This window comes from Procambarus clarkii, chromosome 59, assembly GCF_040958095.1.
Source record: "Procambarus clarkii isolate CNS0578487 chromosome 59, FALCON_Pclarkii_2.0, whole genome shotgun sequence".
Taxonomy (NCBI): Eukaryota; Metazoa; Arthropoda; class Malacostraca; order Decapoda; family Cambaridae; genus Procambarus; species Procambarus clarkii.
The window spans coordinates 2,506,215-2,517,605 of NC_091208.1; the positions used below are offsets into that span (position 1 = coordinate 2,506,215).

The 11,391-nt window shown below is 45.6% G+C and overlaps 1 pseudogene; it reads right to left on the reverse strand.

Annotated features, from left to right (window-relative positions):
* Positions 1 to 2,205: 2,205 nt before the first annotated feature.
* LOC123768278 (kelch-like protein 26) lies at positions 2,206 to 4,121 on the reverse strand (annotated as a pseudogene).
* Between the last annotated feature and the right edge of the window lie 7,270 nt (positions 4,122 to 11,391).

The window sequence follows — 11,391 nt, forward strand, 5'->3', positions numbered from 1 at the left end:
GTTTCGGGATGAGGATTGCTGTGGCTTCTTTGAATGGGCTTGGGAAATATCCAGGTGCTAGTGAGGCGTTGTATACATCAGAGAGTGCAAGGACTAGGGAGTCGGGAAGTTGTTTGAGGAAAGCTTTGACTATGTTATAGGCTCCTGGGCTTTTCGTCGGTTATGAGTATGTGGTTTTTTAGTATAGTGAGGTCTGTGTTTTCCTGGCTGTATATGTGAAGGTTGCGGGAGAATCTGTTGTGGTAGCAGATGAGTAGACTTTTGGTTCTGCTGGGGGGGAAAGAAGGAGTATCTGGTTTTGTGGGTAGTTTTTGGTATGGTTGCGTCAGCCGCTTGTATGATGTTGTTTTGGATAGAGAGGATTTGGGAGTCTGTCCGTCGTTGGTTTATCTTGGAAGTTGTAGGGTTGTGTGCTGGTATTTAGGTGCTGATTGAAGGCTTAGAAGTCTGCATTTTGATAGCCATAATGTGGGGTGGCTGGGATGAGTATGAGGTTGTTGGAGAGTGTGAGTGACATGGGTATGTGATCTGAGCCGGTGATGGATCCGGGGGTAATGTAGTGTTGGTGGTGGGTGCCTGCTCTGTTGGTGAGGGTGAGATCTGGTCTCCCAGTCCCATTGTGTGTGTAGCTTGTATTGAAGTGTGCGCCACGGAAGGTGAGGTGTTTCCTTTGGTGAAGTTGGTGTAGCTGTTGACCGTACATGTTGTGTTGTGGTGGTTGAATGTTTGGTGTTGTGTGTTTAGGTCTACCAGGAGGAAGACCGGTATGTGTGGGTGGTTGAGGAGGGTATTTAAGTCTTTAAGAGGAAGGCCTAGGTTTGGGCGAATATAAGTGGTGCCACTGATCATTTGTCCATGTTGAGTGTAAATGTTGATTGTTAGGAAGTGTTTGTGCTGCTAGTTGGTAGTGAGGAGGTCATGTTTATAAGTGCTCTTAACCAGAATAGCAACCCCCTTCATGTGCTTCATCGGGGGATTGGTATGTTGTGTAGCCGTAATGTCTAATTCTGAGAGTTCGTCACGTATGTTCAGTAACAGAACATCCGGTCTTTCGGTCTCCACAAAGTTAGCAATTAGGGTGCCTGATACTGTAGTAGGCTCTAACGTTGAATTGTGTGATTTTCAGTGTATACTGACTGGATGAGGGGGGGAAGGGGGGGGGGTTGAGGTGAATAAATCGGAGAGGTTCTCTCATGAGCCTTGGTTCGTGTGGTAGATAATTCTGGGGATGATCGTTGGTGTATGAGGAGTGTGTTGGAGCCGTTTTTAACGGTTCCTGGTGAGCATTTGGCCATTTTTGGGGTTATCTTCTTCTTGAGGTTATCTTGAGATGATTTCGGGGCTTTAGTGTCCCCGCGGCCCGGTCCTCGACCAGGCCTCCACCCCCAAGAAGCAGCCTGTGACAGCTGACTGACACCCAGGTACCTATTTTACTGCTAGGTAACAGGGGCATAGGGTGAAAGAAACTCTGCCCATTGTTTCTCCCCGGCGCCCGGGATCGAACCCGGGACCACAGGATCACAAGTCCAATGTGCTATCTGCTCGACCTACCGGCTCACTGGGCAAACTTGTTCCATCTTAATTGCACATTTTTATTCAGACTGCTGCTTGTCCTACCAGTTATCCAAACTTTTTTATCCAAACAAATCCCAATCGGCAACAGGCGTTCATAAAGCACGTGGCTGACTATAAACAAATTTGAAGAAAAGAAAAAACAAGAGGGAGGGGGTATTATAATCACACACTGAAAAAGAGGCCTTCAAGTCAAAATCTAGCAGAAGAGGCCACATTTGTGAACTACAGAAAAATGTGTGGAAAGAATAACAGAAATTATTTATAAATTAAGACACTGGTGGACGAGCACAAACAACTTCAGGGGAGGGCAGTGGGTGATAAAAATCACTAGAAGTTTAAAAACTGCTTATAATGAAATACTGTAAATTACAGTATGAAGATGGGCTACTGTGAGCAAAGTTCTCTTCCAGAAACTACAAAGAATTGACATCTCTCTCTTAAAAAAAAAATAGTGTGTATCTGTGTACACGCACATGCACATACTCGCACTCACACACACACCCACCCACACATACAGTATATACACTCAAGTCAAATTAAATTTGAAATTGTACATACTACAAGCATATCAATAAGGCAATTATGAAACATAATATAATTTTATATAAAATATAATAAAAAGTAACTATGGTACCATCTTTACAACTGATATAATCGATTACTTAGATATAGCTAAAACATCCATGTCATCTCGGCACCGTGGGATATACAAAGGAACACAAACGTGTTCCCATATGTCTTGTGGATATGCATTTTCTACATTCCATACTCCATTATCCAAGTCATAACATTCTATTACACCCGTTGCACGGTCAAATGTAGCATCCGAATGAAATCCACCAATTACGTAAAGTTGAGAACCTATTACAACAATTCCTGCATGATAACGGGGGGGGGGGGGGGGGGACACGACTTACAACTGACCAGCTATCTGTGATTGGGTTGTAGCAGTCAATGGTGTCAACTAAGACTCTGGTGTTCGTGGCTTCATCTTCATACCATCCACCACAGATATACATACAGTTGGAGTATGTAACACAGTAATGATCTGCCTGCGGAGTGAGGAACGGGGTACGAGACTCCCACGTGCTGGTACTTGGGTTGTATGCGTGGCAAGAATCCAGAACTTGATCACCTTCTAACCCACCACTGACATAGAGCAACCCATTAAGAGCAGCGGCTGCATGTTGTGCCCGTGTACTAGGCAGGCCAGCAAGAGGAGTCCATGTGTCGGCTGCAGGGTTATAAGCTTCACAGAGACTTTCATCTTCAGCAATACCATCATCACTGGCTTCGCTTGCTCCTCCTACTGCATACAGCTGCCCACCAAGAACACTTAGGGAAAATCTGCACCTTTCACGCTGCATTGGAGCCATGGTACTCCACTTATTCTGTTGAGGGTTATATCTAAACCCAAATGGGTGAATATTTTCCTGTAGTACTGATTGAAGCAGCCACCAATGACATACAGCTGGTTATTTAGCACTGCTGTACCATAATTACACTGTTCAACATGCGGGATGGTGGTCAAGTGACGCCAACGACCAACCGAAGGTAAAAAGTAAGTAATCTCATTTGTTATACCAGCAATACTGAAGCCGCCTACCTTCACTACTGCCAATTCCAGCCCTCTTGAATTAATAAGGCCAGTTGGAGGTGCTGGTGAAACAGGCAGGGCCATGCGACGTAGTGCAGCTCTCATAGGTTCCTCTAGTATGGAGAGGCATGCTGCCCGCTCCAAAACTGAAGCAGGAACCTCCTGTAAATTAAGTGCATGCAGGAGGGCATGAGCATGCCGGGCACGATCTGATGGGCAGTGCTGAAGTCAACCAGCAAGAGTCAACAACACTTGTGCTTCACTACAATCCACAGGATAGTCACATGACAGAAGATGCAACAGCTGTACCACCGTCAGCCGTTGAAAATCTGACATTTTACTGAACTGATGAAGGTGGGAACTCATGAAGGCACATACCCTCTTTCTCAGTCTGTGAAGAGAATATGTCTCTGCAATGGTGGCAATATCCACACAGTTGTCCAGGTCAAGCTGAGCCTGGAGATAATTGGAGCAAGCCTCAACAACGGTGAGCACCTGAACATGGGCCGCTGCTGCCAGAACATCCTGGATGTTTGCCAGGTTGAGAGAGAGACGGCTGGTGTACGCATACTCCAGCAAGCACTGCAACCCAGCAGCACTCACACCGTTCAAACAGATTTCGGATTGGCAGCGTTCTCGTATTTCATCATCTGAACATGGCACGGAAATTATCACTGCAAGATGCTAGGACAACCCGATGGGCCTGAAAAGCCTCACCACCAGCAATGCGTGTCACATCGAGCAATAAGCCCTTGGAACGTAAGGTATTAAGGCCAAACAGCAAGGTTCCTGTGTGCGATGGATGCTCGAACTGTACAGTGTTGAGTGGTCGTGGGGCAACCGCTGCCCCTCCGCTCAGTGTCATTCTCTCATCACCTTATCATAAAAGGGGAAAAAAAGTCTCCTTTGGCCTTCTGGGTCGAGAAATAACTTGAGAAAACACAAAAGGGGAGCCTGACTTGACCTGCCGTCTGGCCAAGTCCCTCCACAAGGTAAACAAGCAAACCAGGGTGGGAGTGTAGGGGTGGTCTGGGGAGGAGTTGGTCCTTTTTGCTGAGTGTGACGAGTGTTTTAGCTGAGCTAACAGGGTCATTGGTTTGGTACTTGTGTGGTATTGAGTAATGGGTGGTGGAGGGTTGGGGGTGAGGTGGGCTAACGTGTGGGGCGTGAGATGGGCTGACTTGTTGGGCACGTAGGCTAAGGTGAAGTAGGGCACTTGCTTTTTGGTAGCTGATGTCCGTCTTTGTGCTGTCTCAGTTTTCTGGTGTTATGGTGAGTTATTTCTTTTTGTCTGGAGAGTTATCTTGTGTTTTGGTGATCTATTTACCCAAAGAGAGAGAGGGGTGGCTGTCATGGGGAGCGGGGTCTATGAGTAAGAGAGGGGATGTTGTTGGGTTTTATTCCGCGTGGGGGGGGGGTTGACCCGGGTGGGGGGGGTTGACCCGGGTGGGGGGGAAGGAGGGTCGGGGAGAAGCTGGGCTTGATGCCTGGGGGTTGATGGGGGGGGGTGGGGGTGGGTGTGGGATTGGTGATGGGTGTGGTGTCATGTTGGGTGGGATGATTATGCATGGGAGGTTGTTGTCAGAATCTGTTGAATGTTGGCGATTGTCTAATACATGTCTCTTTCTGGAAGAGGTGACTTGATCATTAGTGCTTATTGTTATAACCATAACAAGGCACTGCATCACCAACCTCAACAAGGCCCTGAACAACATCAACACCAGCCTCCACACCCTCAGCCACAACATAACCATAACCAGGCACTGCATCACCAACCTCAACAAGGCCCTGAACAACATCAACACCAGCCTCCACACCCTCAGCCACAACATAACCATAACCAGGCACTGCATCACCAACCTCAACAAGGCCCTGAACATCATCAACACCAGCCTCCACACCCTCAGCCACAACATAACCATAACCAGGCACTGCATCACTAACCTCAACAAGGCCCTGAACAACATCAACACCAGCCTCCACACCCTCAGCCACAACATAACCATAACCAGGCACTGCATCACCAACCTCAACAAGGCCCTGAACAACATCAACACCAGCCTCCACACCCTCAGCCACAACATAACAATAACCAGGCACTGCATCACCAACCTCAACAAGGCCCTGAACAACATCATCACCAACCTCAACAAGGCCCTGAACAACATCAACACCAGCCTCCACACCCTCAGCCACAACATAACCATAACCAGACACTGCATCACCAACCTCAACAAGGCCCTGAACAACATCAACACCGGCCTCTGCACCCTCAGCCACAACATAACCATAACCAGGCACTGCATCCAATGACAGGATAAGGATTTGGGATTGGACGGGGGAGGGGGGGGGGGGGTAATGGAATGGTGCACAGTAACTAAGTGATCCCGACTTACTGACGAATGTGACAGTGGCCTGAGAATACGGTTCACAAAGGGGATATTAATATGGTATTCATAGTATCAACACCAAATTTCTGGTGGAATAAAACATAAAAAATTGTGAACATGAAAGTTACCCATGAAGGCGGTATAGAAAACCACGAAAAGACGACCGTCTCAGTGTGGAAGGAAAAGCAGAGTAATATTGTTTAATACTTGTCAACTACCATTTTTTTATAAAACATAAATTTTTTAAATAACATTTAATTAATAATATAAAAGTAAAACAAAGCTTCGAAAATTCTTTATTATTTTTAAAAGATTTAAAAATTTAAATACAAAACTCTACTCTCTTAATATTACCGAAGTACTGGCAACCAGGTTTGCAGAGAGAGCAGCCAGCAATCAGCTTCTACCAGATGTATTAGCAGTACAGACCGGACTAGAGGAAGAAAGGTGGCACAGAATCCTTACAGCATGAGAAAAAGTATCTGACACTAATTCCCCCTTCACACTGGATGAGCTCAATCGGGCTAAGAAAAACTCCAAGGATACATCCCCTGGAACCGACAAAATAACCTATAAATAAATGATTAGAAACCTCGGCCCAGAGGGAGACGCTGCATACCTAAGGTTAATTAATTTAGCCTGGACTTCTCAAACTAGACCTTCTGCTTGGAATAGAGCAGACATAGTGCCGATCCCAAAACCCAAAGATCCAGCTAATCCCAGGCCCATCTCTCTCCAAAGCTGTGCAGCCAAGACGGCTGACAGAATGGCACTCAACAGATTGGAGTGGAAAATGCCTAAACTGCACCATGATATGTATGCCTATAGAAGAGGGGTTGGCACAGTGGAATGTATTACAAGTCTGTTAGCCCACTTGAATGACAGACCAGGAATGCTGATATTCCTGGACCTCGAAAAAGCCTTTGAACTGGCTAGCGCCCCAGCCATTCTCTGCTGCCTCATTGACAAAGAGGTCAGAGGCAACCTGCTCTCCTGGACCAAAAACTGTCTCATAAACAGAGAAGCAAGAGTAAAACTTCATGGCACAGTCTCTGAGTACAAAAGACATGAAAATGGTACACCGCAGGGAGGTATTCTCAGCCCCCTTCTCTTCAACTGTTTAATGGAAAGAATAATGAGGTTGAAACTCCCACATCACTGCAGGCTGCTAAACTACGCGGACGACTTTGTCATCATCATAAAAGGAAGGGATGCGGCGCACCTTGCACCCAAATGCTTAGACTGCATCAGTAAAGAGGCAAAACAGATTGGGATCAAACTCAACCCCTCAAAGTCAAAGGCCATGCCCATAAAAATAGCGAAGCCCATCATCCAACTCACAGTACAGGGTCAACCAGTAGAATGGGTCGACACCTATCAGTATCTAGGAATCATCCTAGACACACACATGAATTTTAATGCTGAGGTCACTTACTTGAGAGAGCGAACTGCGGCCCGAACGGCAATCCTCAGGTCGCTAACCTTCCTTTCTGGAGGAGCCAGTCTGCAAGTCCTTCGCACATACTATGTACAGGCAGTCAGATCAGTGATCGATTATGCCGCACCTGCACTCACAAATCTATCACACCAACAGTGGAAAAAGCTTGAAGTTGCCCAAAACAATGCTATGAGAGCTGCACTGGGAGTCCCCATGAGGACCAGGCTTGAAAACTCTTAGACTGGAGACGGTTTGCCCTCTCTATAAGAAAGAATATCACAAAGGACAGCTACAATTATCAGTAAGATAATTATTTCTTCTGATCCAATCCCAGTACGGCAGGCCTTCGTGGTTGGACTAGGCCAAAACAATGGAAACTCTTGGGTTGCAAGAGCAGGGAAAAGTCCTAAACAAACTACATTTAAAAACATTATTCTTGATAGCGAGGGTGATCATCCACACCCAAATTACACTCCTTCCGCACCGTGGGAAGAGCCTACTTTCAAAATAGTAATAGAAAGTCTCCCAATGAAAAAGGTTGCCTATGATCCGACAATCCTAAGGCGCATAATAGAAGAGCAAATGTATAGCATAGCAGTAGCAGGTGCCACCCACATCTTCACAGACGGATCGGTGGACACAGAAAATGAGAGTGCTGGCGCTGCTCTTTGCACGACCAGCGTACAGGCATATTGGAGACTGGGAGGACTAGTATCATCAACCCAAACTGAGCTGTTTGCCATACAACAGGCATTCGCATATGTGATTGCACAAAACACTCAAAATGCAATCATACACACAGACTCAAAAGCTGCACTTCAAATACTAGGACAAAAACAGTGGAAAGATAATGTGGAAATAATTATCACCATTTTGTATCTTGGAGCAGTCGCTAAAGGCAAAGGACTCAACATAACTTTAAACTGGATCCCATCCCATATTGGAATCCCATTAAATGAAAAAACTGATGAAATTGCTAAATTGGCAACTCGTCATCCAGTGATACATAAAAACAATTCAACCCAGCCTAGAGAACATAAAAAACATCATCACCAAAAAACTCTCACATCTCAACAAAGCCGACCTGCACCAGAGAATAGCTGAAGGTTTCGCCATCTGCAACATGGTATCTTCAGGCAACCAAATTAGAAAGGTTAAATATCCCAAAAGGAATCCACAGGGAAATAGCAGTTAGGTTATATAGACTACGTCTAGGTTACAGATGCAACTGGGAGATTGGTGAACCCCGACAGAGAGAGTACATCTTCTGCCAAACTGTCACAGAAAAGCCATTACTTCACTATCTTCTGGAATGTGAAGCAACCAATGACCTTAGAAGAGCTTTAAGAGTTCCTGAATCATGCAGTGGCCACCTTGAAGCTATCAACACAGCCACTCTCCTGGTCAACAAAGGTGTCCAGCAGCTGGACACCCTCATAAAGACTGTCAAGCAGTATCCTCCCCACGATAACAGCTTGATGGTTAAATGCAACCTCAGAATACTGAGAAAAAAAAAATTGTACCACTTACGGGCTATTCATGCCCGTGCCACCTCATGGGTTGCTTAATCTTTATCAATCAATCAATTACAATATTATTAATTTAAATTTAAAATTTTGAGTGTACATAGGAAAAAAATTGTATTTACAGTCATTAGTAAGTAGGCATCACTTAGCTACTGTGTACTACAGTTGTTAGTGTTGTATAATACTTACTGAGTACCGTGTTTTAAGGCCAGTGGTTGTCACAGAAACTCGGGTTTCAACAGGTTGTTGTTGTTAGTGTTTTGGTCAGGCGGCCACAGAGCACTAAGACTTGAACCAACAGGTGGCCACAGATCACTAAACATAGAGCCAACAGGTGGGCCACATAGCACTAAAAATAGAGCCAACAGGTAGCCATATAATGCTAATCTTAGAGCCAGCAGGGAGCCACATAGCACTAAGATTAGAGCCAGCAGGTGGCCACATAACGCTAAGCTTTGAGCCAGTAGGTGGCCACATAGCGCTAAGCTTTGAGCCAGCAGGTGGCCACATAGTGCTAAGATTAGAGCCAGCAGGTGGCCACATAGCGATAAGCTTTGAGCCAGCAGGTGGCCACATAGCGCTAAGATTAGAGCCAGCAGGTGGCCACATAGCGATAAGCTTTGAGCCAGCAGGTGGCCACAGAGCAGTAAACATTGAGCCAGTAGGTGGCCACATAGTGCTAAGCTTTGAGCAAGCAGGTAGCCACATAGCCACTAAGCATAGTGTCAGCAGGTAGCCACAGAGCAGTAAAATAGAACCAGCAGGTGGCCACAGATCAGTAACCCTAGAGGCAATAGGTGGACACAGATCAGTACATAGAGCCAAACAGATGGCCACAGAGCACTAAGCCTAGAGCCAGCAGGTGGCCACAGAGCATTAAGCCTAGAGCCAGCCACAGAGCACTAAGCCTAGAGCCAGCGGTGGCCGCAGAGCGCTAAGCCTAGAGCCAGCAGGTGGCCACAGAGCATTAAGCCTCGAGCCAGCGGTGGCCGCAGAGTGCTAAGTCAGCTGGTGGTAACAGTCCACTTAACCTAGAGCTAACAGGTAGCCACAATAGGAGAGAACAGCTTAAAATGCAGTGGAACATCACATTAATATTATATTATTACTCTGATTCTCATATCACGGAGACTCAGTGTAATAAAGGCACCTTAACATCATCATATGTATATGCCTGATTTAATGATACCAACAAGTGGCTACATAGCTCAAAGTAAATTGCCAGCAGTTGCCACAGATCTGTAATTCTGCTCTGTTACAGTCTCACAGAGCACAGTATCTTTGGCGAAGTGTTAGACGCTCGCCTGGCGTTCCGCGAGCGCTTTATCCTGGGTTCGTATCCTGGCCGGGGAGGGCTTTACTGGGCGCAAATCCTTAACTGTGGCCTCTGTTAACTCAACAATAACATGGGTACTTGGTTGTAAAAACGTTCTTTGCGGGGGTCGTATTCCAGGGAACAAAGGATTAAGGACTTGCTCGAAACGCTACGCGTACTAGTGGCTGTACAAGAATGTAACAACTCTTGTATAATGTAAATGTATAAATAAAAAAAATAAAAAAATCTAGAGCCATCAGGTGGCCACAGAGCACTAAGCCTTAAGCCATCAGGTGGCCACAGAGCACTAAGCCTAAAGCCATCAGGAGGGGACTGTGCACTTAACTTAGAGCCAACAGGTAACCACAACGGGAGTGTAACAGCTTAAAAATATAGTGCCACATTACACTAATATTATATTAATTACTCAGGTTCTCATATGACCTGTTGGGGGACCGGTCGGCTGAGCGGACAGCACGCTGGACTTGTGATCCTGTGGTCCTGGGTTCGACCCCCACGCGCCGGCGAGAAACAATGGGCAGAGTTTCTTTTACCCTATGCCCTTGTTACCTAGCAGTAAAATAGGTACCTGGGTGTTAGTCAGTTGTCACGGGCTGCTTCCCGGGGGTGGAGGCCTGGTCGAGGACCGGGCCGCGGGGACACTAAAAGCCCCGAAATCATCTCAAGATAACCTCATATGACAGGGACTCAGTGTAATAAAGGCACCTTAACATTAACTTATGTAAATGCAGATTTAATGTTTTCCCAACTACATTGATAGCTTTTGTTTGATGGAGAGAAAATGCAAAAGTTTGTAGAGAAAAGGGAAGAGAGGGAGAGGGAAGAGAGGGAGAGGGAAGGGAAAGGAGAAGATGAAGGGAAAAGGGATAATGATTTGAGCTGCTACAGACAGGAGCTTTCAGCGAAGTATTCTCTTTACATTTACCTGAAACTTTGTTTCGTGAGAATGTATACATTTTTACAGCGATGTATAATTTTATACAATGTAACAGTTTTTGGCACTGGATAATTTTTTTTAACCGTTTATGCCTCCAAAATCTAGAAAATGGTTATTATTTTAAGAAACTTGCGTTAGATCTAGACTTAGAGAGCTTAGGGAAGATGTCTAGGGCAAAGATCAAAAGCACAATTTAAAGCTTTAGGGTAATAATATTAATTTTTTCCCTACATTGGAGGCATAACAAATTTGAAAACAATACACACTCAGCTACTCTTCCTAAGGCTTCCCAATCGTCAAGAAACTGTCGTCCTACAGTGTCATTAAACCTAACCTACCAGAGGACCCATAACAGAAAACAGGACATTAGGTCACATAAGCGAGCCGCTTACATTTTCTAGTACGACTACTTTTGGCCTTAGGTAGACTATACGTCAAAATGCGACGTTCTATTAGAAGGACGGCTTGACACGCTACCCAGGGGAAATGGCTGTAATGTTACAGTGTATTATGTAATGAGGTTGGTGTCAGCCTCTGTATTTTAATGAATTATTTCCGTTAAACACGACGGTGCAAAGTAGAACAACTTCAC